Source organism: Aquarana catesbeiana, linkage group LG01 (genome assembly GCF_042186555.1).
Source record: "Aquarana catesbeiana isolate 2022-GZ linkage group LG01, ASM4218655v1, whole genome shotgun sequence".
NCBI lineage: Eukaryota > Metazoa > Chordata > Amphibia > Anura > Ranidae > Aquarana > Aquarana catesbeiana.
Genome location: NC_133324.1, coordinates 244,743,885 through 244,761,984, shown reverse-complemented (window position 1 = coordinate 244,761,984; position 18,100 = coordinate 244,743,885). Strand labels below are relative to the sequence as shown.

The 18,100-nt window shown below is 46.7% G+C and overlaps 1 protein-coding gene across 9 annotated transcripts in view; it reads right to left on the bottom strand.

The window, feature by feature from the left end:
* PITPNM2 (phosphatidylinositol transfer protein membrane associated 2) overlaps positions 1-17,394 on the bottom strand; it is a 466,805-nt gene extending 449,411 nt beyond the window's left edge. For 7 of the 9 annotated variants that reach the window (XM_073627322.1, XM_073627313.1, XM_073627375.1 and 4 more), the window contains exon 1: positions 17,058-17,394. The gene's annotated coding sequence lies outside the window, so the exon portion shown is untranslated. The remainder of the gene's footprint in view (positions 1-17,057) is intronic. The other 2 variants (XM_073627385.1, XM_073627392.1) reach the window with 1 other exon arrangement.
* Positions 17,395-18,100: the final 706 nt, after the last annotated feature.

Here is an 18,100-nt window from a genome sequence, read left to right as displayed (position 1 = left end):
GGAAAAACAGGCAACAAATCACGGACGATCGAGCCCTGGTGGGACTGTCGTTCTGGAAAAAGATACAGTTAGCCCATTTCATTGGCTCCCTGCCTGACGCGAGGGGCTTTTGGGAGGCAATTAACCTCCTATGAACAGTTGAGCCAGGAACGAACTCTGTTGAAACAGGCTATTTCCCAGACCTACCAACTACTAACAGCTCCACCCCCAGACTTCAGACTTCCCTACATAAACAGGTGGGAATGTGACCAGGGATTGCAATTCACAGAGAAACAAATACGTTGGCTCTTCCTTTTCGCCCATAAAACTTCTATTTGTGCCAGAGACCAGGAAGCGGGATACAAGCTACTATCCCGGTGGTACTATCCCCCGGAAAGACTACACAAGATGTTCCCCCAGAGCTTGGACCTTTGTTGGAGATGTGGGGAGGAACTCGGTTCGCTCCTGCATGTCTTCTGTTCCTGTAGAGCCCTCCGGCCTTTTTGGACGAAAGTGCACCGCATAGTTAAAAACTTTACAGACCGAGAGGTGCCAGAGACACCTGAATTCTTCCTTCTTCACCATCACAAGATCCCCACTAAAGCCTACAGGAAATCCATTATCCCTCTCCTGCTTACAGCAGCGAAGAGCTGCATCCCCTTGTTTTGGAAGCAGACACAGCTCCCATCGGTGGCCGTATTGTTGAAAAAAGTTTCAGAGATAAAGGCAATGGAAGATTTGGTGGCCACAGAGAAAGGCCTTAGTGAGCAATTTTCAAAAAAATGGTTTTACTGGCACAAATTCGTCTATATTTTTAGTGCTATGATGTTCTTCTCACCCCCGGAGGGGGTGGGTGAGGCTGGATACAGACACGGACATCCTCCCCGAGCCTTCTTCCCTCATGGAGGGGAGACCCCCCCCCATCTCTCATTCTCCCCTGTCCTACTCTGTTTCTCTACCTAAGCTACTAATCTTCTTTTAATTATTTTGGGTCGTTTGACCCCAGGACCACTGTGTTCCCCGTTATTTTTTCTCTTTTTTACTTAAAAATATGGTGACTGCTGTTTAAAGGTGGACATGTGGAATGCAGAGCCTCCCTATTCTTCTACAACTTGATGATAACTCACAGGGGGTGTAAGTTTACTGTAGGATTACACTGTTTGTATTATTGAATGCCCTTGGGGCGTCTACAGTTATTTCTTTATTTCTGCACATTTCATTGGGAATTTAACTGTGTTTTGGGTATGCCTTTCTAAAAATAAAGAATTTAAAAAAAAAAAAAAGAAAAGTCATTTACAAATGAAATAAATTGATTTTTTTTTTTTAATTTTGCACTTTTTTAATGTGAATTGTGTAAATATATGTTAATATATCTCACTAACAAAGCAAACACAAAAAAAAAAAAGTTTTAATTGTTTATAAAATAGACATACAAAAAAAAAGCAGGAAAATAATAATTAAATTTAGGAGAATAGGGAGTTAATTAAGGCCGATTAGAGTAAATTAGGGGTTAATAAGAGGTTAAACATAGGAACATTTGTTCATCCCCACTGACAGGTCAAAGAACCGAGCCTTTCAGGTATCGGTGCATTTGCACGAGTACCGATACTTATACTCGGGATCAGCACCGATACTAGTATCAGTGCAACCCTAATCCGTAAATTTTCTTTTTTTACTGTATGTACCCAGTATTAGGCTTAAATTACAGAGTAGGTGGGGGGGCGTGGCCGGATGTGATCAAGGCAACAAGCGTTTCTTAGAGGCTCCGCTTATCCTGAGAAAATCCGTCTATTTGGAGCATTCCTTTTGCTAATCCAACCTGATTATCGGGTGGGGGAAGCAGGCAGGAGCAAAAAGATGCCTTCCGCGTCCGCAAAAAAGCAGCAGAAAGCCGAATACGATCAACGCCATACCCGCTCTAAGAAGGACGGAACGAAAGACCCCGCCCCCGCCATCTTGCCAGCACGGACCTCGGCAAAGCGCGCCACGCTGACTTCAGGAAAGATGGCGTCGGAAAGAGAAGCTGCGGAGATGGAACTCACTGAGGACCAAACGGAGGAGTCTCAGGGGGCTGTGGACACAGATGCCATAATCCGGCCGATCCTAGAAGCCATAAACACCAGTAAGTCGGAACTTATGGGAAGGATAGACCACCTATCCTCTGAATGTACCTTAATAAGGCATGATCTAGACAAGATCCGGGGGCGGCTCACCACGGTGGAAACGAGGGTCTCTGATGTGGAAGATGTCACACACTCTCAGGGGGCAAACATAGCTGAACTGAAGGATATGGTGCTCTCCTTGCAGCGTAGAGCCATAGATGCAGAAGACCGGCAGAGGAGGAATAATATTAGAGTGGTAGGCCTACCTGAAGGGGCAGAAGGAGACAAGCCTGTTCTATTTGCTGAAAGTTTTTTCAAACAACTCCTGTCACTGAGAGATTTACCCCCCACCTATGTGGTTGAGAGAGCACATAGAGTACCAACAGGACGCAGACCGCCGGGAGCATACCCTAGACCCCTGTTGGTTCGGTTTCTGAACTATAGAGACCGGGATATGATTTTAGCCAAGTCCAGACAAGTTCCAGAGCTGAAATATGAAAATGCAAGAGTGATGTTCTTTCCGGATTTTTCGGCGGCCACACAGCAACAACGCAGATCTTTCAATGACATACGCAAAAGATTGAGAGACAAAGAGATCCAATACAGTATGTTATACCCGAGCAAGCTCAGGATCCAACATAAGGGAAGCGTGAAATTCTTTGAAGATCCTGGAGAGGCCAGTGACTGGCTAGACAAGGAACTCTCCTAATCATACAGAGAACTGAATTCAATCCTACCTGAACTGCAAGTTGCACCTGTTGTGCGTTATTTTGTGGCACGAGTTATCACCCTAACTATCCAGCAAACTGGGTAATACAGAGCAAGATGAATCACAAACATCCCGGCATATATGATGACAGATCCCAAAGGTATATTTTCTTACCCTGGAGTCCCTCTAAGGTGAGCCTAGATCCAGCCTGATAAAAGACCTGTGGGACAAACATCACGAGGTGAACAAGGACCGAATGCTGGTGTGACGGAGAAATCTGGGGAAACAGCCTATGTTAACCGCCATTATGCACTGAAGGAGGATGATACCAAGGAAGATCTCTACATTGCTGTAAGGAAGGAAGGCTCTGTCCCCACCTTATGCTGAGGTACTTTAATTTTTTTTGTATGCTAAAGTTATTTTTCTATTTTTATTTTGCTTTTTTGGATGCTCCAAAATTCTCTTGAAAGGGAGCGAAGAGGAAACAGGAAGATCAGTCACAGAGTTGCAGAACTGTCGATCGCAACGACCAGATTCCACAAGAAGTTTTTCTGTTGTTTTTTTGGGATGAAGCTACACACCAGAACTGTTTTTGAGTTCAGATGGGGACTTTTTTCTGGTATAATAGCAGGGGGGGAAGGTTTTTCTGTCACAGCCCAAGGGTATGAGTTGTCAAAATGGTATAGAGAGCTCTTGATGTTTACGAGTATGAAAGCACCGTTGGGGGGAGAAGTTTGGGTCCCCTGATGTTCCCCAAGATTAGATCTGTGCAGAGAGAAAAATATGACAGATAAAATTAATATTGTGTCCTGGAACGTCAGGGGACTCAACAACAAGTTCAAGAGGGCCTCAGTCTTTCAGTACTTGAAACATCACAGACCTCACATAGTGGTTCTACAAGAAACCCACCTAGAGGGTAGTAAAGTGTTGGCCTTACGCAAAAGGTGGATCCAAAGAGCGGTTCACTCCACATATTCCACGTTTGCGAGAGGGGTGTCAATTCTCATTAGCAGATCTATTTCTTGTACCATTCACCATATAGTTACTGATCCAGGGGGCAGGTACGCAGCAGTGATTATAGACATTTTCAACAGTCAAATGTTGTTGATAGCAGTATATGTACCTCCACCCTTCCAGGTTCAAATTCTCTACGACATGGTAACAAGACTGGCACAATTTTTGCACCTGCCCATGGTGGTGTTGGGGGATTTCAATGCTGTGCTAGATGCGGCCTTGGACTCCTCCAACCCAAGCAGGGCAAGCTCGGGGGACCTAAAGAGTTGGGCCTCCACAGTCGGAGTGGAGGAGTTGTGGCGATGGAAACATCCAGCAGAAAGATGTTTTTCCCACATATCAACAGCACATGGTTCCTCAGCGAGAATAGACTTGGCTTTTGGTAACAACATCATGTTACGGTATGTGTCTAGTATAGAATACCTGGCTGGGGGCCTGTCGGATCACAACCCCCTCCTTCTCACCATGACCGTTAAGCGGGGGGGAGGAGGGGGGTCCTGGCGCCTATCTCCCGAGTGGTTGCAAAACGAACAGGTCGCGGCTCAGCTGGAGGAGGTGACAAAAAACTATTGGCAATCCAATGTTGATACGGCAGAGCCTCCAGTGGTTTGGGATGCCTTTAAGGCGGTAGTCAGGGGGGAATCCATATCGGCTATTAAGACGGCCAGGGTAAACGAAAATGAGGAATATAATAATATACAACAGGAAGAGAATGACAGGGCCAGGGCTTATGCGGAAACCCCTTCAAAAGAATTGTATGAATCCCTACTAGAGGTCAGAAGACGTCTGTCATTGCAGGTTAAAGGTCAGACAAAAATAGAGGAAACTCAAAGGGCACATAAAATTTTTGCAGAGGGAGACAAAAATGGCAAGCTCCTGGCCATGCTAGTGGCGGATTACTCTCCGCTGGCTCACATTCCGGTTATTAAAGATAGGAATGGGATATTGGTCGGTGATCCGGTACTTATTATGCAGGAGTTTGTGGATTTTTTTTCATCGCTGTATTCTCCCACTCCTCCATATGACAGAGAGGAGTTGGACAATGTAATGCGAAACCTACCGATACCCAGTTTATCGGAGGAGGACTGCAATATATTGGAGGCCAAAATAACAATAAAGGAAATAGAGGCTGCAATGTGTGCATTCCCTCCCAATAAGGCGCCGGGACCGGATGGTATACCCGCAGACTTCTATAGGGCGAACATTGAACAACTAGCCAATAGGTTCAATTGGTTATTGGAACATTGTCTAGAGCACTCCTCCTTACCTGACTCTATGATGGAAGCATATATGATTCTCCTGCCAAAACCTGGGAAAGACTTGACAGAATGCGCATCGTACCGCCCCATCGCCCTACTAAATACCGACTTAAAAATTTTAACCAAAGTCCTAGCAACGAGATTGGCCCAGGTTATACAGACTATAGTTAATATAGATCAAACTGGCTTCATGCCAGGAAAATCGACAGACACAAATCTTAGAAGACTGTTTACTCATTTACAACTCCCCCCCACAGACTCTGAATCTAAAATAATAGTATCCCCTGATATAGCTAAGGCCTTCGATTCGGTAGATTGGCACTTTATGAGTAAGGTATTGGAGGTCATGGGATTTGGACCGCAATTTAGGAAGTGGGTCTCACTGCTCTATAGTAACCCCAAGGTGGCGATCCGCATGGGCGGGAGAGTGTCTCCGTTTTTTGAGATAGGAAGGGGCACAAGGCAGGGGTGCCCTCTGTCCCCCTTCCTTTTTGCCCTAGTAATAGAACCATTGGCCATTGCCTTGAGGGTATCCGGGAGGGTACAGGATATCAAAGTAGGCACTATCCACGAAACAGTTGCACTTTACGCGGATGATATGCTCTTGTTTCTATCAGACCCGAAAAACTCATTACCAGTAGTATTGGAAATCTTGGACGATTTTGCCAGGTTTTCCGGGCTACAAGTGAACTGGAACAAGTCTTCAATACTCCCTTTAGATGATAGAGCAAGGAATGGGGTTGACCCGGATCTGCCACTACAATGGGTAACTACTATGAAATATCTGGGGGTAAAGATCACAGCAAAAATAGATGATTACATCTCCCTTAATATTCTCCCACTGATAGCATTTCTCAAACAAAAGACACAGGCATGGTCCAGACTTCCACTGTCCTTGATAGGCAGGATCAGCCTACTCAAAATGAAGGTCCTGCCTGTGATTTTATATTTTTTGAGACATGCTCCAGTGTGGATCCCAAAATCCTTTTTTCGTCAACTGGACGGTATTGTGAGCTCCTTTTTATGGGCTCCAAAGCCGCCCAGGATTGGGATTAAGGTACTCCAGGAACCAGGAGACGGGGGGGGTTTGGCTCTGCCGGATTGGCACAAGTACTATCTGGCAGGGCAGATGGTTTTTGCTCGTAGATGGCTGACCATAGATGAAGGGGATGCAGCTACGGTGTTGGAAGCTGCACACCTTGGGGCTTACGAAAGCCTGCGTATGGCACTATTTAGGGGGCTTAAGTCTGAGTTGCCACTGACTACAACCATGAAGGCCACGATAAAAGCTTGGGAGATGGCGGTTCATTTGGCATCCCCGAGCTTTCTGGGCCATTCACCCACAACTCCGCTGTGGATGAATCCTATGCTACAGCACTTCTATAATTTACCTGATCCCATGATATGGGCAATTAAAGGGATTAAGACACTAGGTGACATAACAGCCCTCGGCGATCTTCTGACATTTCCCCAGCTAAAGGCAAGACACAACTTGGAAAATGCCTATCTATTCCGTTACTTACAACTTCGGCATGCTTATCAGTCACAATTCAAGGTCCGTAAAGTAGAATCTTTTCCGTCCACTCTTGAGTCAATGTTATCGGAGGAGGCTCTGGACAAACCCCTCTCCAAATCTTATAAAGAATTTTTCAAAACTACACCAAAAGCTGTAGCAAAGACCAGAAGTAAATGGGAAATGGAAGTCCCTGAGCTTCAGGGAGAGGACTGGGAGGAAGTATGGGATCAACCGTTCAAACATCTGGTGTCGGCCAGGGATAGGTTGATTCAATTCAAATTCCTTCACAGGAGTTACTATACTCCGGCAAGATTAAGAAAGATTTTTGGACAGGCATCGGATGAGTGCTGGAGATGCACCTTCTCCCCGGCTGATGCTAGCCACATTTTCTGGGACTGTCCACTAATAAAGGGATATTGGGGGGAGGTCCTTTCATGTATTTCGGACCTTCTCGCAATACCTATTCCATTAAACATCAAGGTGTGTCTGTTGGGTTTAGTACAGGAGGTGGTACAGACCAGAGCATTAAGAACATTACTTACTATCCTGCTCTTCTACGCAAAAAAGGCCATCCTACTAAAATGGAAAGATTCTCAAGCACCAAATGTCGCTTTTTGGAAGAAGTTGGTAAATAATATGATGCCCTTTTACAAATATACATATCAAGCTAGAGGATGTAAAAATAAATTTGTCAAGGTATGGCAGGCATGGTATGGAGATGAGAGTACAATAGGGTGAACGTATGATTATACTGTCTAAATGAGGGCTGGCTGATGGTAAATTATCGTTAAGAGGAAACATTATTCAAAGCAGGAATAAGTGAAAATAAATAGAAGATGATGGACTGGGGGAAATATAATGTGTAAACAACTCTGACTCGGCGGTGTAATAACTTCATGCCATAAGAGACTTAGGAATACTTGATTACCATTAATAGAATTGGGCTGTGACAGGGGGGGGGGGGGGGGGGAGGTACTCAGGGAGGGAGGGGGGGGAGGGAGTTAAGGGTAAGAGGTATTGCTGGGCCCTGCGTGGTCAAATCTGGGCCCTGCCATGTTGGCGGCCCAGTAGTTACTGTATAAATGAAAATTTCAATAAAAAGAATTTTAAAAAAAAAAATTACAGAGTAGGTTTCCAATCAGACCTCTGCCTTCAAAGGATTCCTCCTGAAAGTCACTATATCATATAGGATGAAACATCTCTTAGAAAAATAGTGTAGCTAGAACCCAAGTCAGGCAGCAATGATGACATATGGATGGGAACCACAAAAGCTATACAGAGAGGAAAAAAAAACAAAAAAAAAACAAAAACGGATGCCATGTTTCCTCTTACTTCTTACTTACTTCTGCCTATAGTGAGCATACTGTATACAGGAGAGGAAAATTGCATGGCCCACTTGCTAATGTAATATTTAACCAGGAGTTGGCCAATTAATCTCATTTGCATCAACAAGTCATTGTGCTGCCGAGATGATTGTCAGAAAATGGGTAAATCTCTAAAGAAGGCCAAATACCATAAGATCTTTCGTTCAGGCCAGCAAACAGAGAAATCCACTGCTCTCCCATCCATGCAAAACAGTGTGGATGGAGGAATCTGCACTGCCAACTGACTATTGTATTCAGCAACCAGCTGGACCTTGCAGGAGAAGGGAAGATGTTGGGCAGGAGGGTGCCATCAGCACCCAAGGAGCAAATTTCTGGTTCACCAGGAATGAGTAGATGAGTGACCTCAAGAACCAGGATCTGGTATTGGACAGAATATTACTTGTTATAGAGATTTGGATTGTAACGGTACTTGTTAGTGTGAAATTTAGCCGGCCCTGCTGAGTTGTGCAGTGGGCGTGCATAGAAAATAATTCATGTCATACAATGGAGAAAAGTGTTTGCTGCTTATAATGACTGGAACACTGTACTATCTGGCCCTGTAGCCAAAACAGGAAGTGAGTGGTAATCCCTCTAAACAGTGAGGGAATCCCAGCATATCACCAGGGTGACCAGAACTAGTGTTCCCACTCAAAGATTTCCCCGCCATTACTGTTCTGGGGACAACTCAAAATTTGGGTATTTTCATTTACTTTCACTTTCTGTGATAATGATAAACAGGACAAATAGAGGGTGAATCTCCCAGGGACACCGACTACCCCCTCTCCAGTCTGTACAAAAAAAAAAAAAAAAAAATTGCCTTTAGTTATACTTCAAAGCAGGGGTCTCCAAACTGTGGGCTGGATGTAGCCCTTTGCTTGCCTTTATCTGGCCCTCGGGGAACAATTCCTTCCACTGATACGAGGCACTAATTCTCCCACTGACACCAGTGATGGGACATTATTCATCCCACTGACCACCAAGCCTATTGCATTGTTTACTCCCACTGATGCCAAAGCATTTTCTGCTCCCACTGACCACAGTCTGGCCCCCCCCAAAGTTTGAAGGGCAGTAAACTGACCCTTTGTAAATGATTTAAAGCAGAGGTCTCCAAACTTTTGAAACAAACCCATAAACAAAAACTAAACATATTGCCAGTCCTTGGTTGAGCTGCCTGCATTAGTTTTCTTTTTTCAAGCTCTTTTCTATTTGGAGAATCTCCTAGTAACATCATTCTAATCTTAGCAGGGTGGATATAAACCAATGATTTTTTTAAAGGAAAAGAACATAAAATATATATATATATATATAATTTTATTTCATTCAGATTTTTTTGATTTAGATAGATTTTTTTTGATTTTACCAAATTTATTTTAATAAAATGCTTTTGTGGTATAAATCCATGTAAAACGGGTAGGCAATCTTTTGAGCATAGTGTGCTGAAAAATGTTTTCAAAGAAGTTGAGTGTGGCGATTTTATAACAAAAAAAATGTCAAGTTCACACTGTCAATCACGAAAAGGATTTTTTATAAAGTAAATGCTGTAAACTACCGTACTTGGGTAGTGAGAAATGAACATCCTGCACTCTCACACCTCAGATCAGCCCCAATTCATGCACCTTCACACCTCACCGTCCCCCCTGCACATCTGCCCCGCCACTGTAGCCCCCTGCTCATCTGCCCCGCCACTGTAACCCCCTGCTCATCTGCCCCGCCACTGTAACCCCCTGCTCATCTGCCCCGCCACTTTAACCCCCTGCACATCTGCCCCGCCACTGTACATCTGCCCTACCATTGTTCCCCCCTGCCCATCTGCCCCGCCACTGTAACCCCCTGCCCATCTGCCCCGCCACTGTAACCCCCTGCCCATCTGCCCCGCCACTGTAACCCCCTGCCCATCTGCCCCGCCACTGTAACCCCCTGCCCATCTGCCCCGCCACTGTACATCTGCCCTACCACTGTACATCTGCCCCACCTCTGTACCCCCCTGCCCATCTGCCCCACCTCTGTACCCCCCTGCCCATCTGCCCCACCTCTGTACCCCCCTGCCCATCTGCCCCACCTCTGTACCCCCCTGCCCATCTGCCCCACCTCTGTACCCCCCTGCCCATCTGCCCCACCTCTGTACCCCCCTGCCCATCTGCCCCACCTCTGTACCCCCCTGCCCATCTGCCCCACCTCTGTACCCCCCTGCCCATCTGCCCCACCTCTGTACCCCCCTGCCCATCTGCCCCACCTCTGTACCCCCCTGCCCATCTGCCCCACCTCTGTACCCCCCTGCCCATCTGCCCCACCTCTGTACCCCCCTGCCCATCTGCCCCACCTCTGTACCCCCCTGCCCATCTGCCCCACCTCTGTACCCCCCTGCACATCTGCCCCACCACTTTAACCACCTGTACATCTGCCCCACCAGTGTACCATCCTGATCTTCTGTCCCACCAATGTCCCCCCCTTCTCATCTGCTCCACCACTGTACCTCCATGCACATCTGCTCCACCACTGTACCATCTTCTCATCTGTCCTAACACTGAAATTATTTGCTCTTCTGCCCCACCACTGTAACCCCCTTTCTCATCTGCCCCACGACTGTACCTCCTGCACATCTGTCCCACCTCTGTAACCCCCTGCTGATGTGTTCCACTGATGTACCTCCTTTCTCCTCTGCACATCTGCCCCACCTCTGTAACCCCTGCTGCTCTGCCCCACCACTGTAACCCCCTGCTCAGCTTTCCCATCAATGTACCTCCTTTTTCCTCTGCCCCAACACTGAACCCCCCTGCTCATCTGCCCCATCACTGTACCTCTTGCACATCTGCCCCACTACTGTACCCCCTTGCTCTTCTGTCCCACCACTGTACCTCCTGCACATTTGCCCCACTACTGTACCCCCTTGCTCTTTTTTCCCCCCACCACTGTAACCCCCCTGCTCATCTGCCCCATCAATGTACCCCTATGCTCATCTACCCCACCACTGTACCTCCCTGCACATCAGCTCCACCGCCGTATCCCCATGCTCTTCTGTCTCACTACTGAATCACCTTCTCATCTGTCCTAACACTGAACCCATCTGCTGCACCACTGTAACCAGTCTCTCATCTGCCCCACCAATTTACCTCCTGCACATCTGTCTCACCTTTGTACCCCCCCTCCTCTCCTACCCCACCACTGTTCCCCCTCGCTCTCCAGCCCCGCCACTGTAACCCTCTGCTCATCTGCCCCACTGCTCTACCCCCCCCCTGATTTTCTGCCCCAACACTGAACCCCCCTGCCCATCTTGGCTGTCGCTGTACCCCCCTGCTCTTCTGTCCCACTGTTGAACCCCCTTCTCATCTCTTCAACCACTATACCTGCCTGCACATCTTCCCCACCGCTGTACTCTCCTGCTATTCAGTCCCACCTCTGAACCCCCATCCTGCTCATTTTCCCCACCACTGTACCCTCCTGCTTATCTGCTCCACCATTGTATCCTCTTCTCATCCAAGATATGCGCGATATGCAGAGTGGTAAAAGGAAGCAGAGATGAGACACGTCTACCTGTCCTGGCACACTCATCCTGCTGATCCACCTCTTGCATCCAGCCCACGTGCTTGTATGTGATGTCATATACAAGCATCTAGAATGGATGCACAATGATGAGCTCAGGTCAGGGGTATTTTCTGAAAGCAGTGGGCCTGTGTGCACGATCATAAGTTGGGCCCCCGCAGCTGAGAAAGTGGCTGGGTGTGATTTTCATTGCGCTGAATACTGGCTGTGGCTTAAATGGACACAGAGTGCAGGGGTTCAGTAGTAAGTGATGCAAAGTTCAGGAATAATTGCAACAAAGTTCTCAGAAGCTCAACAGTAATTCCACAAACTGTCACCAGATTGAGGTTTTTACAATCACAGTGAAATCCATTCTGAGATTGGTACTGGCAACCAAGCGAGTCATCTTCCTCCAGATGGTGGGCAGGGCTAGCAGGACTGTGATTGGCTTTAGCAGTGGCCAATAACAGTCCTCCTCCTGGAAACAGGGACTGCCCCCCCAGCAGAACTACACCCAATCTCTTCCCCATCGCAAAAGCTGACGATCGCAGCTACAGCAAAGTTAGAGAACCAAACAATGTTTCCCATCTTTTACAATGTGTGGGGGCACAGTGCCTTCCCCTCAGTGCAGGGAAATCTGAGATTGGAATGCATTAGTGTCTCGCTGACACTTTCCTGCGCTGCTCTGCTGATGGGGAGGGAGTCGATTGCCGGAAAAAGAGGCTTTGTGTGCCGCGGTTTGCCTACTCCTGATTTAAAAAATAGTTTTCTATTTAAGATACATTAATAATGTTGTTTATTCTGCATGAAATGGAGCTTAATTATGTAGCATGAGGCTGTATATTCTGCATTATTTACATTTTTGGTAAAATCATTCAATGAATCCAAGCTCTGGAAGCTGAGATAACATGCACTGCATTGATGCATTCACACAATTTCAAAGTAATCATGAGATAAAACAAAGTTCAGGAATATTCCTTTATCCCATTGTTTTGCAAACCTATGTACACTACAAACTGTATGACGATTCAGTTCTGATATCGCTGTTTTACTAACCTGAGAGCTTATTATTCTAAATAGAAAACCTTCAAATATTAAAGATTCTAACTACCGGCAAGAATGAGTCCTTACATTTAAAGAGCACCTGTCATTTCAGAGCTATCATGACAGCGCCTGTTAGCGGGCATCCACTTACCCTCTGCCGCCTCCTCCCTTACCTTGTTGTGTCACTGCCTCATCACCAGCTGTCCCATTAAAGTGAATGGTACTGTCAGCGAATCAACAGCGGGTCAAAGGATGAGCCGCTGTGGGATAGAGATGACAGTTGCTCTTTAAAAATTATGATTTAAATCGAGTTGATTTAAATAAAGCCCTTTTACTAGTGATTTAAAGCAACTTGCTTTAAATCAAATCCACCCTGAGTCTTAGCATGATAATTCACCCAACTGTATCAGGGCAACAGAAATAAGATAGGACAGTGGGACACCCCCTTTCATTCTGCATAACACAAAAGGGTAGAACCTTGGATACGTGTAGCCTGGCCATAGTCTGTGCAACAACTATAAGAGAATGCCTCCAAATCTTGGGAAAAAAGGAAACCTTTAGCAAAAAGTACACACCCCATTGCATTCACTTTAAATCAACTTGGTAGGAGCTTGTTGACTCGTGCGACTGAGGGCTGTACACATGCCATGGCAAAAATTAAACAGCTTGCTGTTTTTCGCCTGGCAGTACTGCAGTGTGCAGTTGTGACATAGTGGTGGGAGTTAAAACATAAGGTGAGGAAGGGACATATAACTTCCTTTCTGCCTGTCAAATGCCCTTAATGCCCACCACGATGCAAAGAATCAGGTATATAGCATGTGCAGAGCCCTGATTGGCTGCATGCCCTTGTTTGGTCGGGCTTGGCAAAATTCCAGCTTAGCCATCTGATTTTACTGTCCCCTGTAGCTTATGGAAAAGTAAACTGTTGATTGACACACTGGTTATAAAAAAAAAAAAAAAAAAAAAAAAAACCACAAACAAAAAAAAAACACAAAAAAAAAAACCCACACACACAACATGCGTGTACACACACACACACACACACACACACACACACACAATCTCCAACATCCAAGTATGGGCAGTGCAGTGGTTCAGTGATCAGCACTTTTGCCGTACAGCAATGGGGTCCAGTTTGTATCCTAGTCAAGGCACTATCTGCGCACAGTTTGCATGTTCTCCCTGTGCTTGTATGGGTTTGCTGTGGGTACGCTGGTTTCATCCCACACTCCAAAGCAGTGTTGCCAACCGTCAGTATTTTTACTGGCAGCCAGTAAAAAAACAGGCAATTTTCTCCTGCCAGTAAATGCCAGTAAAAAGAAAAGGTTGCCAGTAAAAAATATGGCTGTGACGCTCAGCCCGGAGCCAGCGGAGACCATACGAGTGCCTGCTATAGTGTGTTCGGGGGCGGCTCTGGTGGAGGCGGTGCCTGAGCATGTCCTGTGATGTCATGGTGCAAGGGGGCCAAGCAGAGTGGCCAGAGCCTTGTGTGTGGGTCTGCGGGATGGGAGCAAGGCAGGCCGAGCGGGACCATCAGTGCTGTTTGGACTGGAGGAACCACCTGGCTTGGACAGAGACTGTCACTGTGACTGGGGACGTGCCGTGTCAGTAATCTGTACTGCTGCACACTGCTGTTAGTATCACTGTGAGAGTCAATTTTATGTGTGTGCCGCTCATTATAATTAGTTGCCCTCCTCAGTCCTGTCCCTGAGCTACTTACTATATCAAAAATAAAATAAGAGATATGTTTTTTGCTTTATTATCTACCTTAAATCACATTGCTAATTACATATTGTACGTGTTTGTAGCCTAAATAGTGAATTTTGTAACTTTTGGAAATGCCAGTAAAAACTTGGCTGTGCCAGTAAATTTTGGGTGTCATGTCAGTAAATTTCAATCTGTTAGGTTGGCAACACTGCTCCAAAGACATACAGGTAGGGTAATTACCTCCATTCCAAATTGGCCCAAGTGGCACTATGTATGGATGTGAGTTAGGGACCTTAGAGTGTAAGCTCCTTGAGCGCAAGGACTGATGTGAATAGACTGTATGTAATACTCTTGTAAAAAACTGTCAGAGCTATCTAAATGCCTCTATTAAGTAAATAATAAAATATAAGTGGATTCCCACAGCAATCAAAACCGAAATCATGGGTGGACAAGATGCTGTACCTGTTGTGATGAAGTGTTCAAGCAATCCTGCCTGTGTTATATCAAACTCACTCATACAGATCTACTTTTTACCCACAAGTATTCACTGATGCATCAAGCTTTTATCTATACTTTGTGTCAAAAAGGAAAAGAAAAAAAAAAAAAAAACCACCACGCACTAACCCAATAAACTGGTGCCCTATGAAGGAGTCTTCACACTCTCCTTCTGTAAAAGACATTCAACACAGAAAGAACAACGCTACAGTATCCTGTCCATGCTACACCAGCTGAGTAATCGAGGGCCACATATATAACTCCTACATCTCCGCTAGTACTGTTTCCTTTTTTAGGTTCTCATTTACCAGCATTCTGAAACCACAATACAAAATAGAACACATCTAATACAAGCTTAATGTCCCTACATGGCTGCAACATGTGTGCGATTCCTCCAGTATTCACTCACAAGCTAAGAAACTGAAATCCAGCCACTAATGAAAACCTCAACTGGGTTGGAATACTAGCCAAGGAAATGTCAGAGGGAAAATAACAAGCAAGTCTGGATCTGCATTTATCTACACAACATGGAAGTAGGATGGATTATTTAAAGACCTAATTTCATAATGCCATTTAGAATCAATGTAGATGTCAGCAGCCATTAGTGACCAGTGACATGTATACATTGGCATGATGCTTTCCTCCAGTATGTACTGGGGACACGTCACAGCTCCACATCTGTTGCTTGCAGCTCACAGGCATCACCCACAGAGAATATCCAGTACTGATGTTCCCTTAATGGAAATGTCCAGAACTCCCACCTCCTACAGAAAATGTCCAGCATCCCTTAAAGAGAATGATCAGTACTAACAGCATCTATATAGAATGTCTCGCATCCCCCTATAGGGAATGTCCAGTGCTGACGTCTCCTATAGAAAATGTCTAGCACTCACACCTACACAGAATGTTGAGCATCCCCTAAAAAGATATTCCAGCACTGGCGTCCCCTATACGGAATGTTCAGCACCGACACCTCCGACAGAGAATGTCTAGCATTACCTGAAGAGAATGTCCAGCACCCGCATCTCCTATAGGGAATACCCAGCACTCACACCACCTATACAGAATGTCCAGCATCCCCTATAGGGAATGTCCAGCACTCACACCTCCTACACAGAATGTCAAGCATCCCCTAAAGAGAACTCCAGCACTTGCAACCCTTATACAGAATGTCCAGCACTGACATCTCCTATAGAGAAGGTCCAGCATATCCAGCACTGGAGTCACCAATAGGGAATGTCCACCATCCCCTAAAGAGAATATCCAGCACTGGCGTCACCTATAGGGAATGTCCATCACTGACATCTTCTATAGAGAATGTCCAGCATCCCCTTAAGATAATGTTCAGCAATGGCATCTCCTATAGGGGATGTCCAGCACTCCACGCCACCTATACAGAATGTCCAGCACCAACATCTTCTATAGAGAAAATACAGCACTTATGTCTCCTCTAAGGAATGTCCAGCAACGACATCTCTTATGGCGAATGTCCAGCATCCCCTATAGGGAATGCCCAGCACTAGCGTCCCCTATGGAGAATGTCCAGTGCCCCCTATAGGGAATGCCCAGCACTAGCGTCCCCTATGGAGAATGTCCAGCACTGCCGTCTCCTATGGAGAATGTCCAGCGTCCCCTATAGGGAATGTCCAGCACTGCCATCCCCTATGGAGAATGTCCAGCACTGCCGTCTCCTATGGAGAATGTCCAGCGTCCCCTATAGGGAATGCCCAGCACTAGCGTCCCCTATGGAGAATGTCCAGCGTCCCCTATAGGGAATGCCCAACACTGCCATCCCCTATGGAGAATGTCCAGCACTGCCGTCTCCTATGGAGAATGTCCAGCGTCCCCTATAGGGAATGCCCAACACTGCCATCCCCTATGGAGAATGTCCAGCACTGCCGTCTCCTATGGAGAATGTCCAGCGTCCCCTATAGGGAATGCCCAGCACTGCCGTCCCCTATGGAGAATGTCCAGCGTCCCCTATAGGTAATGTCCAGTGTCCCTTATAGGGAATGCCCAACACTGCCATCCCCTATGGAGAATGTCCAGCGTCCCCTATAGGGAATGCCCAGCACTGCCGTCTCCTATGGAGAATGTCCAGCACTGCCATCCCCTATGGAGAATGTCCAGCGTCCCCTATTATAGGGAATGTGTCCTCGGGTGACAAGGATGGTGTGATGGAGAGGTGTGTATAGATGATGACAGTGATGTAGGTCCGGTGACATGGGTGCTGTACGATGTACACACAGGAGGAGGTGATGATGATGATGTAGAGGGGGGGGGGGGCGGTAGGTATACACAGCAGTGAGTGTACGTGCCTTGTATATGAAGGATGACGGATGCACCTACCTGTGATCTCTCCGGTGATAGCCAGGCCTAGGCGGTAGAGATGTATGTAGAGACACACGGCATGCAGAGCCCCTGGAGATCCCACATCCCCATCCCAAGGAGGACAGACTAGACGGGGCCGGCCTGGAGCAGCGCACACTCCTTCCTGCTCCCGGGGACTGGCATTGCAGAGCCTCGGTAGGGATCGGGTTTGCTGTCCCCGGGCACGGTGAAGAAGCGCGGTATATCGGATACGGTGGGGTGAAGGGGGGGGACTGGTTTGACAGCTTCGGTATGAATAGGAAGCCTGGCCCACAGCGCTGACACCGAGTCTGCATCACATTCCCTCACTCAGCCCGGGGAGGGGGTGCCTGCACATGGCTCACTGCGGGGGGACACCGCCATCTACTGCACGTCCTCCGCTATTGCAAGGTGTAGGTGGCGCTCTCCCCTCCTTGGAGCCTTACCTGTATGAGGTCATCTCCAGGATCTGAGCGATCAGGCGCATCTGTGACCTACAAGAAGAATGGAGCAGCTGTGCATGGTCACCAATCAGCTTCTAGCTTTCATTTTGAAAGCATGACTGAACAAGCCTGAGCTAGAAGCTTATTTGATTTTGCGTTTCCCACAGGAAAAAGGTGCATGCATCTTTTTAGAAATGCAGCTGCAGTAGGGTTGCTACCTCATCCCTTTAAACCCAAACACATATTCATTACGCAGGTTCTGTGGCTGATTAAGGTGGTAATTAAACTCACTTGGTGCCTTATCTGCATTTAATTAAACTCAGAACTTGTGTAATTTAAAGGTGTTCGGATTTAAAGGGATGAGGTGGCAACTCTATGCTGCAGGGAAACCGCATGGTCTTTTTTACCATGTGATTTCCCTGCAGTTCCCACACCTGCAGACACTCTGCAGGCTGAGATAGGTGGGGTACTATTCAGAATGAATGGCAGTCCCACACATCTCATAAGAGCAGCATGATTTGACTGTAGCTGGTGGCAGGAACACAGAGCCTTAAGCCTCATACACACAATCAGAATTTTGGCCAACCGAGTGTCAGACTT